At 40.2% G+C, this 18,343-nt stretch overlaps 1 protein-coding gene across 5 annotated transcripts in view; it reads right to left on the bottom strand.

The window, feature by feature from the left end:
• Nucleotides 1-18,343, bottom strand: part of KCNC1 (potassium voltage-gated channel subfamily C member 1) — a 99,776-nt gene that overhangs the window by 34,210 nt on the left and 47,223 nt on the right. The window lies entirely within an intron of this gene.

Genomic DNA, 18,343 nt, shown 5'->3' on the forward strand with positions numbered 1-18,343 from the left:
GGTTTTAACCACAATACCATAAGAAATAAAGAAGGGGAATGCAGAAATCTCTTCAAAGCTCAATTTAAATTGGAATATTTTTCATTCAAATATTAACCCTTTCCCTGATATTTCTGTTGAAGTTTAAATGTGGTTGAAGGAGATGATCTGACATCACAAACAGGCATGTGTAAGTTGGTAGCATGTTATGAGGATTTTACTTTTGAATACTGTGGTTAAAAAATCTAATTAGTCTGCCGGTTTGTCTGCCTCTCAAAGCTACTCAACAAGCAGCTCAAGTACAAGATGTTCTTGTCTGCTGCAAACTGACAGATCTGCTGCACTTCCCCAGCCCTCCCCATTGCCTGCCAGACAGGGATCTGTATGGAGATAGCTGAGCTGCCTGAACGTAAAGAGTATCTCAGCTGATTCAGTGGCACATGGGTGCAAGAAGTACTGTGCAGTGCATTTGTTAGTGTCATGCCCTTATCAGTGGACTTGAATTCCTGGCTGGCTCTCTGAGGTTGAATATTTTTCAACAACGACTAGGGGGCTTCTCTTTCCATTTCTCATCAAAATTAATGGAAGCCAGGTGGCTGGACTTTCCACTCCGGGCTTTGAAAATGCCAGCTGACACTGTTACATAAGAGATTTGGGAATTGCTTGCTTTCATCGATCCCGTGGGGCAGGGAACCATGTAAGTGAGCTGCTCATTTAAGGCAGGGCTAAGGCAGAAGATAATTGGGTCAAAGATGGGCATGCAGAGAGGTGTTCCTTATTTTGTAACACCTGCTTTATTTTCCACTTCCTCTTGTAGTGGAAGGTGGCATGTCTGCAGTTATGAAAATGAGAGGTTAACTGTTGCTCTCCTGCTGGAAGGCATACTGGGGATTCCTTCTGCTCCTGACACAATTAATTTCATTAACTCGTTTTTCTAAGGTATAAAGGGCGCTTGGGTTGACTCTTCAGGCAACAGTCTTATAGGCAGAAATTTAGATCAAGCCTCTGTTTCACCATAACTTGATAGCATTTGGCAGAAGTGTTGGGATAGAAAACAACACAGAAAAATACAGCCTCTGGGCAGTGGTGAAGCATGGTGGCAGTGGGAGCTGAAAAACATCTTGCCTTGTTTTACTATACTTGGGTGAACTCGGTCTGCAGTGCAGCCAGTCTGTGCTTGGCATTGCCATGGCTGCCTTATTTTGACCTTCTAAACCCTTTCTCTTCCTTTGATGTTATTTTAAAATGTGCAGTCAGCTTCTGTGTTGTGGGATCCTTTTCTCCTCTGGGCTTTCAAACAATGAAAGGAGAGGGATATTTCTTCCTAAGTCCTTCTGCCATTTCAAAAAGAGGAATATACTGGAGCCTTCTGAGAAGACAGCGAGTTTTTCTTACAACACCAGGGACATACATTGCTGTATTAAAAGGAAGAAAAAATAAATTGCTGATACAAAACTAGTCTGTGTCTTGGAAGACAAAATCTTTTTGTTCTCTCCCACTCTGAAGAAGGTTACTATTGTGAGGAAGCAAAGAAAGATAAAATGGGGAGAAGGTGGTGTGTCTAAATGGTTCATAGTGGGTAGTTTAAAATAAGACTTCTCTTTTATTCTAGCAAATTGATTGACAGAAGCTGTTGTTAGATTATCTGGCAGCCTTTTTTCCAACGTGTGCTGCAGCACAAATACTGAGTTCTCTAAATTGCCCTCAACAGGAGCTTCACCAGTACTGCAGTAACTGTGTCTCTTGAGAGGCTGCCTGCTTTAGCTTCCAGCTGCCTGGTTTGGCTAGGCACAGCAGCACAGCACAAGCCTGCCAGCTGCTTGGCAAGAGGTTTTAATACCTCATCCGTGGCCAAAGTGTAAGGAGTAATTTACTCACAAGAGCAAGTTCTTTAAGGGAATGAGGTATTTGTATAGGTTGAGTGCAAGGCTGTGCTTTCAGTGTCTTGCTTCTTGCTGCCAGTCTTTCTTTCCCTTTTTCTGGGATTTCATCCTGTAAAGCTGAAGTGAGGAGCAGCGTGCATAAAGCAGGGAAGGAGCAAGTGAAGAAAACAAGGAAACATGACATTGCATTAATTAGCTCTCTGCTGCTTGGCAACAAATACATATTGGGAGCAACAAGAGCAATACTGAAAAGAGGAGCAGGTAGCTGAATTGAGGAAGAAAAACTTGTAATGTTTCTTCTCCCCGAATTAGCAAAGTCAGACTAGAAATGACAACCTGTTCTGCTGCACTGGGGAAAGGACAAAAAAATGAAATCTAATTACTATGGATATGATTGGCTCGGAAAGAGATTGACAATATAGAAAATGTATTAAAAGAAAATCTTCACCCTAATCGCCTCACAAGCCATGTTTCATTTGGTAACCTAGGACATGCCATTGCAATTACAGAGATCGTCTGCAGCCAGGTTTGTGCCTGATGGCACCTGCAGCACTCACTGGGATGCCCTGAGCTGTTCCTCACCCTTCCTCCTCTGCAGTGCCCCAGCGAAGGACACAGCTGGCTCTCCCTTCACACCCCTTGCCCTCAGTTGCTCCAGCTGTTCCCTTCACCACAGAATTAGATCAGACACTTTTATGCCTTTTCTGTTTGCAAGTGGCACGTTAATTTTCAGGCAGCTAAAAACCTTCTGTGCAAGGTATGCTCCTGGCAGTTTGTGATGTTAATGCTGTAGAGGATCTCAGATGTATGAGGCTGCCTACCATGTGTCAGAAGGTAGTGGCCTTTTTCATCTATTATGATGAGCTTTGTAGCTTTTAAGTGTGTGTGAGGTGTATGTTTTTGTTTTTTTTTTTTGTGATAAGAATATCAATGCAACTAAACTACACTAAAATTATAGAAAAATGCATAATGATTGGAAACCAGTGAATTAGTGAAAGTTTCTACTACTGCTTGTGAAAGCTTTTCAGACTAGTGTTAGGTTTTGGTATTTAGCTGATCATCTCTGAAAACCAGTTTTTCAGAGCAGCATATGCAGCAGAAGCCACTCCACTGGCTGTTGGGCCATTTTCCTGCTGGCACTGACCGTTTGGCTCTTGCTGTTGGTTTCTGGACCTGGAAGAAGATGTAGTGAGGCAGCATGATTCCTGAGTAAAAGCCCAATATGATGCACTGAGTCTGAAATTTTGATAGCTGTGTGTATTGATTTTTATATTAGTGATTCTTTTTACTTTCTCTCTTGTTTCACAGTTAGATAGGCTCTGATCCAGCAAACAGAGCTGCTCCCAACCCTCAGTCTGGTGGAACCTACTTTCACAGTGGAGCCAAGCTGCAGAGCTCGCCTCAGTTCCATTACCTGCATTTGTGGGTTTTTGAACTAGTCTAAGGAGGAGAGAAAGAAATAGTTGGAAAAAAGAGAAGAAACAGTCAGTGTCCTGCTTCTCCTTCCATACCAACCAATAGCAAAGAGTAGTAGCTTTGTGTTAAGTAGTTTTTCCCATATCTTCAAATGACTTACGAAAGAGGTAGGCTAGCATTAATTTCCCACTTGCAGACGGGGAGAACTCTGCAACAAGGATGAAACTCTTGGTTTTTTTTCTCCAGTGAAATGTACGTTATCATAGGAGCTAAATAAATACAACTCTAGACTTAGCATGGAACACAGATATGGTAAAAGTGTCCCTGGAGAGCTGGTATTGCTTTTAAGCTATGGTGGCAGTGAGCATTAAGGCTTGACTAAACATTCATTAAGTCTGTTTCTTTGAAAGTTGTGTTAAATGTGGAGCAGGAGCCAGCCAACTCCTGATGTAGCAGAGCACTATGACTTATGATGCTTCTATTCATTTACTGCATTAACAATACAACGGCAAAAACAAAATGCAAATGTTAGTCAGCAATGGCTTTACCTTGTTCAACACGATTTGAATCTAAAACTGTTTAGAAAACCAAGGTTTGTAGTCCATCTTATTCTGTTCTTAAACAAGAACATTTTCCCACTACTTCAAAGATGTTGTGTCTCCAAAAAAAAGGATATTGCTTGACGGCTTATTTTTCCCCTGATTCATTAATTAAAGAACTAGTGAAACCAGTAAATGAAATGGGCTTCATTTCACAATGTCATTTTCAGACTTGTAACTTATTTAAAAGAACATAACATAGTTGAATAATGAAGTTGGTTGAGACATCACTTTCATTAGCTGGTGGGTTGTTTTTTTTAATCCTTGGTATGACTAAATGCAGCAGTTTTTGGGAAAGTACTTTATTATATTTGAGGCTGCATTCAGGCTATGCCTCTCAACCATAGGTTTAAAATTATATACATGTGTTTTTTATCTCCCCAATGTCCACATCAGACCAAATTGTGGTAACGAAGGAGGTTAGTGAGATAACAGAAATATCACAATTGAAGGTAATGAGCCCCTTGGGAAATCAATTCCTGAGTAGCTATTACAGAGCAGTGAGACTGCTGGGAGAGCAAGGACAAACTGTACATGCATATGATGTACTTTTCAAGTCTGCTCACTGTTTTTATTTGGGGAAAATTCATATAAATTCTGCTTGCATGTGGTATACAGAATAGGTCTCGTGGAAAAAGTAGGACTTCGCAGACTGGATGGATGATCACAATTTTCTTGGCAGGCTGTCCTTTTAACTTGAGCATCAAGATATTCATAATAGACTTCTTTGTCATAGAAAGTTATATTTACAAAATAGTGCATGCATTTTTTTATTTTTTTTTTTTTAACCTGGGACAAGAAGCCATTCTTTCTGAAGTGGCCAAAGGAAGAACACAGGGTATAGAGTTTGTCTGCTCATTTACGCCCCAGAGGAGATGACTTTACTCTGAAGCAACTTTCCTGAATGTCTTAAGAACCTTGTTAAAGAGTAAGGAGCTACATGTGACTCTTTGGATTCAGTGCTCCAATTGCAAGACTATTATTTTGGTCGTATTTTCCTTCTTTCAGAGAGAACATCCAGCTATGCCAGAATCATGCTGTGGCTGAAATTGGTAGATATTCTGTGACTTGTTTCAGTGAGTGGAAAATTCAGCTTCTGGTGTCTATGGAGCAGTAAATTGCATGATCTGTCCAAAGCTGTTTGCAGTCACTAGATTAGTTGTGAACCTTTCATTTTCAAGCCAGACTCATAAAAACTCAGTCTAGAGCTTTTTCCTTTCTCAGTTTCTTGCCATGAATTTGATTTTGAGCTTGTCGTGGATGGAAAAGTTCACCCTTTCTACTTGTAATGGATTAACTATGTTTCGTAGCAGGTGTTGAAGTGATACCAAAACTCTGAATTGCTGGGTTTGATGGAGAAACATCTTTGCCTGATGTACTGGGTGCATGTAGGTGATGAGTGAAAAGGTTGGGTATTTCATCTGGGATAAACCTATGCTCCATAATAGAACCAGTGCTCTTCCATCTGTGAATACAACAGAGAACACTAGAGACCTGCTGAAATGGAAGTTTGCTATCCTGTGAGGACAGAACTAGTGGATATTGTTAGTTAGTAGTTTGAGTTGGATAATGAGATAACAGAAATATCCTTCTAACCCACTACTCAAACCTAGAAGTTTGATCAGTTCCGTCTCTGAAGAGCACCTGTGAAACACCTGGAGAACATAAATAAAGCTTTCTCCCCTTCTCCACTGCTTTGTCCCCACATTTTGCCAGAGGATGTGCACCCAAATTAATGTAGCCCAAAATACTGGTCCCTCATGCAGGGGAATACCTATCCTTTAAACTAGACTAGGTTCCTGACTCAAGTGGGGTGGGTCTCCTGAGGGCAGAACATGATGTCCCATACTTATGAGGGACTGCCAAGATATAGCATCAGTGATGCAGGCAGTGAGATTCCTGGGCACGCTCAGGGCTGGCTAGAGCCAGCGATAAGGAGGAAAGCAGCCAGTTCCCGGTAGGAGGGAGGTGAGAGATTGGCACTTGTTTATTTTATTTTTTTTATTTTTTGTTGGGAGAGAAAGAGGCTGAGTTAAAGCAAAAATACATATAGAGTAAGTGCTAAGCAAATCTCACATCAAAATCCATACATCAAGTTGACATTATTGGCTTCAGCTTCAAATATTGGGTTGCGTGTGTTCGTAGGTCTGTGCAGTAAAGATACCTGTATCTTCCTCTGTCACCCTTCATTTTATGCTCAACTATATGTTCTTGAGAACACAAGCCCTGCAACAGCAGGGTTATTGTGTCAGTGCAGCAAATATGGTTATGCATGCAAAGTCCAAGGCTTTTTCCTTTATTATTATTATTATTATTATTATTATTCCTTTATTAGGTTACAGTTGGTATTATTTTCTTCCTAGCCAAAATGAGAGCATTTGACAGCAGGTAGCAAAAGGCAGAAACATCATTGCTAATACTTTGCCTGTGTGCTGATCATTTCAAGAAACTAGCAGAAATATCCAGACTTAATAGCTCTCTCTGAACTCATGTATACTTTTTAACTTAAGAAGCATCAGGAAAACAGCCTGCACTGATCTCTCACCCAATCTGATGAAAGTCACCCTTTGTAGCTGTTATATGGAGCAGTCCTGTGTTTTTTCAGCATGCTGTACCTTTGTTAATCCTTGATAAATTGGAATTGGAGATGGTGGGGAGGAGGGGTCACTGGAACAGCTGCAAGTTGTACGCACAAAAATGAATACTTGACAGTGGAAGCAGCAGCCTCTAAACAATCCTCAGACTCTGGTTCTCAACAAAGAGGTTCAGCCTCCTCTCACCTGATCCCCACCTTCTCATGCTGAATGCCTTCTGCCTGACATCATCCACCTTCTGCCATCCACCTTAAGGGAGTTGTTGGCGTGGCACACTGATGCTGCACAACGATGCAAAAAGTTCTGTATTAGCTAAATAGCGGTGTGACTCCATTTGACAAAAATGCTCTCCTTAATTTTCCTTGAAGCTGCAGCAGAATTTCCAGTGAAGCAGAGTTCAGCAGGGGAGTGCAGAGAGGGGCTCAGTGCACAATTTAAGTGATATCTGTGCAGCACATATCATCACTTTTGAGGTTGTAGTGGATGGGGCAGCAGAAGAAGGTGGGCTATCTGTGAATGTGCTGTAGAGCACTGGGTATACACAGGTGAACTGGAGTGTAGATAAGTGATGGGACATATCCCATTTGCTCTTTTGTTCTTCGTATAGCTAGGAAAACTGCATTATCTTTTTATGTGAGTTTTGTGTTTATTTTCAGTTCAGCTTCTTGACAGGAAAATAAGCACAGTGGCTGGAGTGTGTTTTGCTCAGGGCTGTGTAATTCTGAACCATGACAAATGCGTTCAGGCACTGTGGTGTGTACACCGATGGCCTGCATGCCATGCTCATGTTGCTCTTTGAGAAGCTGCTTTCTGCTGCTAAGCTAAGGGATGTGTGACAATACAAAAAAAGAAAAAAGCCTTTTCATATGTAATAAGGCAATGAGCAAGTCCAATAAAATGGGAAGTGAACTCAGCAAATGATGGAGTAGTAAAAATAAAGCAATCTAGCATGCTAAAAAATCCACAGTAAACAAATTGCCACCTGGTAGGTGTAGTGAGAGGTCTTCCATGTTTGCACTGATTTTTCTCTTCCTTCTCATTTTTCTGCAGTTAATTATGGTGTGGTGCACCCATAGCAGGCTGTTTAGGTGGCATAATAGTATTTAGGTGGCACAATAGTATGATGGAGCGGGTTAGTTTTACCTGAGGATGTTTAGAGATGGAGATTTTATTTTTCTGGGAGTTTTTGTGCACAATGTGAAGTGTAAACAGTTTTTATGCAGTCCATTAACAAAACGAACGAACAAAAATAACCACCAGAGCTTTCATCCTTTCTGCCTTTTTGAGGACTGACCAGATGCTTCAAGAGCATTATAAGGTATCACGCAGTAAAGCTGCTCAGCATCTCAGTGCTTCCTATGCTCAAAGCAATTTGCATGGATTTAAGTGGCTATTGATGAACTGATTTAGAGCCCTAAGCATAGACAACTAGATAACTTAATAATTGCAAAACATCTCTGGACTATGTACTATCCCAGACAAGCTGCAAAACTGGCTATCCCAAAAAGTTAACATCTCAAAGATCAGTATTTGCAGAAATCACAGAAAGTGAAGTGTTAGCATGCCTTACAGTGTCTGCAGCGAAAACCACCCTGAGCTTTAATGTCTCTGAGTGTTAATGTCACCTCTTGCAAATCTAGAAGCTCTGAAAGACCCACAATGGGCATCTTGTGGGCACTTACCTGCATAATTTACAGTGTTTCTATAATTGCAATGTTTCTTCCTCCAAGCTGGACTCTTGAAACATGCACAAAGTACTGCAGAAGTGCAAACTGTGAACTGTTTGTAAGTTATTTTCTGGCTTGCAGGAGGAGTCATCTTAGCAGGAGCCTGTAAGTGTTGCTTATCCTGTTGAGATTCCATTTCCTGGACCCTTAGAGTTGGAATTGCTTTTATAAACCAGCCATTTTTCTCAGCTAGTGCTGCTGCATTATTAATGTGCTTGCCTTGCTACAGGAAGGTATTTTTCAATATGGCATGAAGTTTAGGTGATGAGCTTTCATGACTTTTTTTGCACCATAAGCACCTGCTACTAGCTGCCTTTTTAAGGTTTTATGTTTAATCTTGAAATTTACATCATCTGCTAGAACATAGTCTTGATAAATGAGCTGCTACAAGTGCCCCGTTGATTAGGCTGCTCAAGCATGGTATCAGCTGCATATGTACTGCAAGGTGCTGCACTCCACGTGTGCCTCCCTGACTTTAAATTAAACTTGCCCTCCAGTTTTTCCAGAAAAGAAATTAAGACTAAGTAAATTAAGACTATTGCTAGTATCAAGGGCAGATTTCCTTTGTTATTGATTAAGTAGTTACTGTTACTAGATGCACATGGCCACAAACCCTGACAAATCATTTCCAGCTGAAATGAGCTGAAAGAAATAAAAGTCCAGAGGAGTTCCAAGAGGTGGCATGCTTGCATAGCAGGAGGTTAATGGCAGAACCTGCAGGTCTGCTGACCTTCCAGGCAAGAAGGTGAGGCGTCTGGACTGCTTTCAGTTAACAGAAGTTACACAATTGCTGTAACCTTGTTATTAAAGTAGGATTTAATCTGAGATAACGTGCCTTTTTGTGCAGAAAGGAGGGAGAGTTATAAATTATAATCTCTTGCATTATACTCTGCCTCCTCTCCATGGATTTTGAAGCGCTCGACAGATTAATTAAGGCATGCAACTTTCATAGGAGATCTGTAGTGCATGAAAAGCTATTGACTTACTGTACCCTAATGAGTTTTGAATGTCATCTGAGCGACTCTAGGTGACAGGGAGTGCCCTTAATCTGTTGCCAATGCAAAGAAGGGTTCAGTGGTATAAATCCGCTGGAGTTAATTTAAATCATGACAGTGGATATTAATGATTAAGCCATAGTAATGTAAAGGTTTGGAGGCATGTTTGGATACTCGTTGCGGTGCAACTGTCCTCTGCCGGAGGAAGATGAACGGCTGTGTAAAAAGAGCTTGTCTCCAATTTGAATCTGGCCAAATTTTGAGGTTGTACCCAGAACACTAGGGGGTACTCTTGGCTTTTTTACTGCATTGGGAGCTCAGGTTTTGCTGCTCCCAGTTGTTAGGGATGAGTCATTCAGAAAATTCTGACTTTGTCCAAATTTACAGGTGGTGACAGTGCCAGAAATAGAATACAGATTTGAGGGTGTTATCTGCAGGAGCTAGGATTTTCCTAAGTGAACCAAAGTACAGGGGGAACCCAGCACTCTTCCCGAGCGAATGGAATGAGACCTGCAATTTCCAAGGATTCCTTGCAAAAAGCTGACTTTGTATTCCTTTATAAGATATTGATGGATGCATTCAGGTCTTTAGAAATAATTACTGGAGTCTAATTTGAGGAGCCAATCATTCATTTAATTCCTCTATATCTGGTCTTGCCTTCTGTGGCAGACTACGAACAGCTACTTCTCGGATGTCATTTTCTTCAGGGTCTGTGAGAAAAGTGGGCCAGGAGTAGCAATAGCAGACAAACATCAGACATCCTCTGTGGTACGCAGTGAAAGACTGCATGACCTACCAACATGGGTTTCCCGTGAAAGGACACCTGCTGGGGACTGGAAAAAAGAAGCTCCATTAGCCTGGGTAGTGATGACGATCAGCACTCCTGGGAGCTGTGCCTGTGCATTAGAGGGAGAGTGTCTTAAGGTCTCCAGAGCTGTCAGGAAGGAGGCATCAGGGCGCCCAGGCAAGCAGAATGCACAGAAGGGGATCTGCAGGGTTGCTGCTCTGCCATAACGGTTGACTTGAGTTGTCAGTTTGGGGTAATGTGATGTATGCATTTAAAAAAATAATAATAAAAAAAAAGAGGCCGTAACAAAAAAAGAAAAAAAGAAAAAAAGAAAAAAAACCCAAAACCTCCGTAAAACCACTGTCAGGAGCAAATTCTAATCTTTAATCCTTGAACACAATATGCGACAGAACTATTTATATTTTTCATGCCATCCTGTCCGCCCCTGGCTCATGACCCCTTCTTTCCTGTCCCCTTGCTGTGCCTGTTGAGAGCAGCACTCCCAACTGGCTTGCATCTGTCAGGTTTTCCTGTCCTGGACTGCCCCTTCCCTTTCTGCCATTTGGTTGAGTTTTGATCCAGGGCAGTTGGAAGCCTTGCCTTCACATGCTGCTTCAACAATGCCAGGGACATAAGCTATGCTGCAGGCTTAGGGTGTGATCCAAAGCCATTTGGGCTTTTGGATCCTGTCTTTTTTTTTAAAAACTGGCAGCAAGGCTGGGGACTCTGTGCTGAGCAAGCTTGGCTTCAGGTCACCAATCTATTTGTTTTTACAAAGTACATGTAGCTGTGATGGCAGTAATCTCTCAAGCATTTTAGCCTCGTCAAGGAGAATTCTCTCCCCTCACATCCTTTATCTTAACAAATTGTGCATTGCAAGGGTGAAAATCAATTAGTATCCAAACTGTATCCTGGCTAATATGACTGCTTCAGAAGGTAGAAGAAAAGAAGCAGCAAAACAGAGATGGTGGAAGCCTCATCCTTGGAGACGCTCAAGGTGAGGCTGAATGGGGTCCTGAGCACCTGATGTAGCTGTAGGTGTCCCTGTTCATTACAAAGGACTTGGGTCTAGATGGCCTTCAAGGGTCCCTTCCAACTCAAATGATTCTATAAAAGCAGGAGCCTGCTACTCTGGGATGTTAGAGAGAGCCCTCCAAGCTTGCCATTCCCTTGCCTTCCTCTGGTGACTGCCTGATGGCAGTCCTTTTCTCAATTCCCTTCACTTTTGTTTATTAGAAAATGGTTCTATCTTCTATTATTTCAAATTATGGCCACTAGCCTTTCTTGGGATTTTCCAGGTGCTTCCCAAAGAGGAGAGATCTCATTGCTTTAGGATGGGAAGCCAAACCACGGAGCTCTGATATGTAGCCTCTGCACCTTGTCCCTATGTTTCTGCCCTTCCTTTCTGCACTGAGCTCACTGACATCCATAGGAGATAGAGCTATATTAACAGGGCTTCTGCAGATTTCAAATGTTTCCTGCAGCCTTTCACTAAGCATTAGCAATTTGCAGTGGAGTGGTCTGGGGTTGGCCTTGTTTTTGAAACAGCTCTGAGAATATCCTAAGTTCCAGCAGCAGGAGGAGATGGTGGTGCCATTTCCCTTTGTCCACTAAATCCAGGCAGCTGCTACTGTTTGTGTTTTGTCTTCAGGACAGACAGAAGGGCCTCCTTCCTCTTGATCATGTTTAATCAGTGGAAGAAAAAACATAGACTGGGCAACCTCTGGCTTGGTCCAGGAATTCTGCAGTGAGGCTTTCTGCTGCATTTCTGCAACTTTCTAAAAATGTTTCTCCATTATGATTTGCAGTAATTTCTCCTTCTCCTCAGACTTTTGTAGAGATCTGCTGATGATAGCAGATTGTGCAGTAGTTGGGAAAATGATCTTCCCTCCCATTCCTTCCCACTCTTTTTTTTAATTCCAAAAGCTAGCTTAACAAAGGCCTCCAAATCCGAGTTACTTGAGGGAGAACTGAAGGGAATCAGTCATCTATTTTATTACGTAGTAAGACTGTTCCATTTTCCTCGCTTATTATTTAAAGCCTAAAAATAACTAAATATTTAAAATATTAAAGAAAAAAAAAAAAGCCAAACAAAAAAATGAACACAAACCTTTAAACCAGATCATGAAAGTATCACTGATAGGTGCTTGGCATGGACTATCTGTATGAAACAGAGATAACAAATCAGAATGAAGAGGAAAAAGTAATTGCTTTCATTTGTCTATGCTATTCATATCAGTGTTGGAAATTAATACATTTTACAGGATTTGGAAGGCTTTCAAAAGCCAGAATTGCAGCGGGATCATCCTTATAGCAATATCTCAAAACAGCTGCTACTAGAGAGTGGATGAAGAATGCAAAGTATGTTTTCTGATTAGTTTTGTGTTTATTTCTGTTCTATCCAACCAGTTCTCATATTCCATCTCAGCATTAAAAACTTCCTCAGGTTGATAAGGGCAGAACTGAGCTATTACTTATCTACAGAACACATTTTGGACTTAAACTGTTCTTCTCTCCTATATTTATAGCAACTCTTTTCACATAATTAGCAGATCTGTTCCATTTTAGGAGTGGATTTTCATATTCAGTGCCTAAAGCTGTTGCAGGGGAATACGAACATTCCCAAAACTGATGCTTGCTCAGGCAGAACGAGGACTTGACTGTTCAGCTATTCGTTTGCATTTTCAGCTCCCAAGCAAGCAGAGGTACTATTTTTACATGTAAAAATGAGTCTGGTATATTTAAACAATAAAGGAACATGTAAGATCAGCACCAGAAATTAAATTCTTCACTTCACATTGTTGACAACCATATGTGTCATTGAAAATCGACCAGCAATGCTGCATGGCAGGCGTTTCCATTTCTAGCAAAATGCTCGTATAGTAGAAGACTATCTATAAAATCACTGTGCTGTAGTATGTATAAAAGACCAAGAGCAATGCACTGGATTTTATGTACAGCAAGATGAGGCACCCAAATGACAGAAGGAATATGTGCAGCATTTGCAAAAATTTGAGGTTCACCTCACCTTGGATCGTCATATTGAGCACACACAACAAATAAAGACTTTTCCAGCTTGTGGCCAAAACATTTCAACTGCTGATAAGGCAGAATGCACCTCACTTCAGTATGCCAACTAGGGACTGTGCAAATCATTTTAGATCTAATTGCCTTTTTAGTACATGTTTAAATTCATTCTTCACATTATGAAGCTATCCTCTCTGGTAGTGTGTTGTCTACCTCCACAGATATATTTTTACAGTATTTGACCAATGCAGATTCTATTTTGAAAATTTAAGCACTTTTTTTTTTTTTTTTTTTAACTTTGGAAAACTCCTTATTTGTTTTTAAGCACTTTTAAAAATTATTTTCATTGAAACACATTGAAGAGTTTGCTGAAAAGTATATATTACTTCTATGCATGTTTTCCATTGAAAATTAGAACAGTTCTTTTGCTATGAAACCAAAGGTAGGAAAGTCAGCATTCATTGTTGTGGTGTTTCCTTTTCTGACTGAAGTAATCCTTACATTGTTTTTCTAATTTTTAGCTGTCACGTATGACAGTTTTAACACTGACTCAGCGTGTGGGGTATCTTCAAGTGACACCAATGTTTTCATGGAGAAATGTTTTTTTCCCCCTCTCTCACTGTTCATATTCTAGAACTTGGCTCTTTCTTGCACAGAGGTACGAATACCCTTTATTTGTTATCCTCTTCTCTTCCTTATACTTTCCTCGGCTCCTTCTGGTCTCCTGGCTCCTTCTGCCAGTCCCCTGGGTCTGCTAATCCTAGTCTTGCTTTCCCTCAGCGCTCCCGGTCAGCCTTGCCCGCCTTCTCTCTGTTCTGAGCAAGCACTGCAGCAAAAGCTGCCCCTGCTGCTTAATTTAAGGTTCAGCAGTGCTGTGATTTCACCTGGCTTTCAACACCTAGTTAACACTCTGCTAAACATTTCAGAACATGTAATGTAATGCTGGTGCTGACAATACCTAAATGCCTTTCTAATTAGGAGACACGTGCTACGCTGAATTTGATAGTAAATATGTAACCTTCATGTTTTAGTAGGTATGTTACATTCTACACTAACACGAACAATTCAAGCTAGCATTGATAGCTTTCATCTTAACTGACTGGTTTAATACTTACATTTTCGAACAGATTTTGAAGTCCTTATGTGGTATCATTGTTAGTATATGCATAGGGAGGTTGTGTTTCAAAAGCCATTTTGCTTCACAGGAATTTGACTTGGTTGGTCTCCAGAATGACTGCAGTGACCTTGGTAATGAACCTTCCTAGAACACAGGCAGTGGGTTCTTTCAACAAGAAAACAAACTTGAAGTCATGCCCTTTCCTTCTTCCCCAAATTACTCATCTCCTCAGGAAAGATACTGAGGCACCAGCCAGGTACCATTTCCAGAAGATATTTTTTATTTTTTTTAAATATTGGAAGTCTAAAGACAGAAATAAGTCCAATACGTGGTCCATTTGTTTAGAGTTGCCGAAGATTGGATACTGAACTGTGAAAAGACAAATATTTACTGATGTATTTTGTCTCTCATTCTCGCATGTTAAATATGTGGTTCAAGTGGAAACAGATTTTCTGGCTCTTGGTCTTGTGATTTAATGACGAGATCCTTGAATTATGTTTCCTTGAAATACGTAGAGATTTATTTATATCAATGCCTGCACATCTGCTTCTACATACCTGAGAAACTTAGCAATGTTCCAAATGCAACCACTGTTACATAAATCTGGGATGGTGATCGTTTACCTTCTGTATTTTTCTTTGGATCAAAAATTATTTTTAAGATGTCAAAACCTTCTAAAAAGCTCTCTGTTCACTCTTAAACATGAGACAGATCTCTGTTACATAGAATTCCACAGTGTTTTTTTTTTTACTGACCTACGCTTAGGTACCATAATGCCCCATAAGGCTGTCATAAATTCATGAGACAATGTACAGTGTCATTTTCCATGCAATGCTCCTCCTCACTCCCAGATCCACTTCCCTGCAAAAGCTTCTAATAGAGTAAGTACCCAGAATCAGTCAAAGTGCTTGGCCAAGACTCTGATGATGTCAAAGTTTTTTCACAGCTCTGCAACAAACTTCCTTCTGGTGGTGTTTAATTTAGTATTTTTCAGTAATTGTAGGTAAAATATGATTCATAGTACTTCCATTTTTTTGATAGCTTTTGACAGTCCTGCTATGACTGTAAACTAGATATGGTCTGTTTCTTCTACTGTACTATACTCAGAACTGTACCTGTCATCTCAGGAAACTGGAGAAGACACTGTTAGCATTGAAAGCAGAAGCTATTGGGATTGCCATGGCAATAAAATGCCTCAGCCATGTCTCTCAGGGCAGGTAGGTTTGTGCCCTAGGTAAGGTCAATTGCAAAGTAGGAGAATATCAAGGGGAAATCTCGGTTACATGTTGATGAATTGTATACTGAGAAGTTGTCATCTAAAGCTCTTTGTTACGCTTTCATGATATAGTATATCATCCCTCAAAAATATAGTCCAGACCTTCCTAGTTTTCAGCACTTTGAGCTTTTAGGACAAACACTCCTGTAAATGAAGATCAGCTGAAGAGGATAGTTTAGGTCTGCTTTTGGCAACAGAATTTCAGAAAGAGCTCAAGGCTTCCTTCTAGCAAGAAGGGAAATATGGCCAAGATTTGTGATTGTGCTGTCATCACTTGTATGTGGACAGTTTCTATAATGCTGATTGGAATGTGGCTTGCTTCCATTTCATCGTAAAGGAGAATCAATAACAATCAGTAAGTGTTAGTGTTCACAAGCATCTTAAGGTTGTTTGTTTGTTTGTTTGCATACTGAATGACTAGGAAAGAAGACTATTACAAAAAAGAATAACAGGCATCTCCATCAGACTGCCCATCTTTCTTGGATTGGTTCTAGATGTTCTTTGTTTGAAGGAGGAAAAAAAAAAAGGCAACAAAACCCCACAAAAAAATCACAAAAATGCAACCTCCAAGAAACACATTAATATAACGTGGACCTATGGTAGGTAACGTGATTTTTTTTTCCACTTAATTTTAGAAAATTACTTGTATATTTGTGGGAAATAGATCCAAGAGATAAGATAAAGGTGCTCAAGGAACAACTACATCAGTCTCCAGCATAGGTTTTGAGTACTTTCGCCTCCTTCCTCTTTTCACTTTTCTATTACTTCTGTGACTTCAGTATGATACTTTGACCTACTGTGGGTCTATAGTGTATGGTTTTGAACAGAATTGTTTTATTTAGATAATGAGGCATCTGGATGAACAACAGCTGCAATTTTTGTTACTATCTGTAGACTGCAATAATGAAAGAATGTCTTCCCCGGTGTTAAAATCAACCTAACTTCACTTTCTTAGTCTATCACAATAATTTAAACCAGGGCAAAAGGCTTCTCCTCTTTCACTTTCTGACACAAAATTGACTGAGTGCTCAGATAAGCTGCTAAGTTCCTCATTTGATTCTTGAAGTTAAGATAATGGTTTCAAGAAGGGAGGAATGTGTCTTGTATATTGTATTGTCTTGCTCTTTTTCACCTATCTCTGTAAAGTGCAATATTTTCTCCTAATTAACTCGGTTTAATTCCTGCACTAGAAGCTGTTGACTAGATAATCAAAATCATACATTTCATTAATGAAAGAAGTGCAAACACAAGTTTTTGCAACAGTAGCAACCAGGAGGCCGTCATGTAGAGGGATTCCAGTGCATTAACTTAAGTTTATCGTTCCTTTTTTTTTTCCAATTAGAAGATCATCTGTCCATGAAGACTCTGATAGAACAGTCAAAATGTAGGAGATCAAAGCTATAATTGTATTAATTATTATTAATTATGTATTAATACAACATGTAAGCATGGAAAAGCGAGGGAGGGCACCCAGAGATTTCTTTGGAAGAAAAAAAAGGGGGAATTCTTGGTCAAGGAAATTCAAACTGTTCTAGTTAAAAACATGAGGTGGAAAGCAGGGGTAGAGAAAAAGGACTTGAGAGGTCAAGAGCAAAGATGAGGAGCTTAGGAGAAACTGAGAACAGGCAGAGATCTGAGCCGCAGTCAGAGAAGTCTGTGCAGAGTGTAGCATACTCAAGAGGAGAATCAAAGGTAAGCTTCAATTTAATATTGACAGTTGTCAGTGCTAAGCAAAGGCAGCTAGATGTATAGTGCAGAAGTAAAGGGATTGAAGCAGTAGAATGGGACTCTTCAAAAAAATTTTTTTTATGTTGAAGAAGGAAAAGGAGTCATGGAATCACATAATGGCTTGGGTTGGAAGGGACTTCAGGGATCAAGAGTGGAAGACTGCAATGAAAAGTTTAAATGACAACAAGGCATGGGAACAGGTACTGCGTTGCTGGAGGATGGGAGAGAGAAGGTGATATCTGTGTTGTGGCAGATTCAGAATAAGAGCACTGGAGGGATATTTGGAATAAAATTTAAAAGGAGAAGTTGGCCAACACAACCGAGTATGTCTTGGGCATGGTTGGAAATGGCCATGTTTGTGCATAGATCTAGGGGATAAATAGGAAAAAGTAAGTTTAGGAAGCAAACCTAATATGTTCCTTGAGGTTCTTGGAAAATTTTCACTGATTATCCTAATCATTTGCATATAGGTACAGCTATGCATAAAGCAGAGGAGAGTGCAGAAGGAGGAAGAAAAGGCCAACAATAAAAGTTTCAGCAAGTTAAAAACAGAGTGGGGGAGGATGGAATGAGGATACAGAAGGAACAAAAATCAAAATATGTAACAGCACTGTTATTTCAATAGAGGTGGAAGACTTTGGAGTTGTATATCTTTTCTAGATGTAATCATCTTCACATAGAAGTGAGCTAGCAAGGTACAAAATTATTGTAAGTGATTCTAAATTGTGATTAACTTGACAGACTGATTATATTTGATGGTGTTGATTATGGCTGTTAAAATAATTTTTCTCTGATGAAAAAAATACATCCTCATAGATTAATTGCAAGTATCCAAAATGTAGATTTATCAAATTGTATATGCCTTCTGCTTAAAAGTTCTCTCCTAAGTGTGAGGGGGAGTAGGGAAACAAACAGATGCAAAACATAATTGTTTGTTACAGAGTGCTCTGAAGGAACTCTCTTCTGGAGAACTTAGTTTGACAACATCCTCCTTGCTCCTCACTGAAGCAATATTAGGCTACAGATCATTCAAAGGAAAAATTCTGCTATCATTTTGAATAGTTCACAGTGAGTCTTTGGTTGTTTTATTGGAGAAAATAAGAAATGTTACTTGTTGTTGTGGAGCAGATTGTTCCTGTAATAAAAGGCTATAGCTGCATTGCCAGTGACACCAAGCTCTTGACTTAATGGACCCCATCATCTTCCTCATCTGCC

This window comes from Lagopus leucura, unplaced genomic scaffold, assembly GCF_019238085.1.
Source record: "Lagopus leucura isolate 7727_CA_CO unplaced genomic scaffold, USGS_WTPT01 Super-Scaffold_100033, whole genome shotgun sequence".
NCBI lineage: Eukaryota > Metazoa > Chordata > Aves > Galliformes > Phasianidae > Lagopus > Lagopus leucura.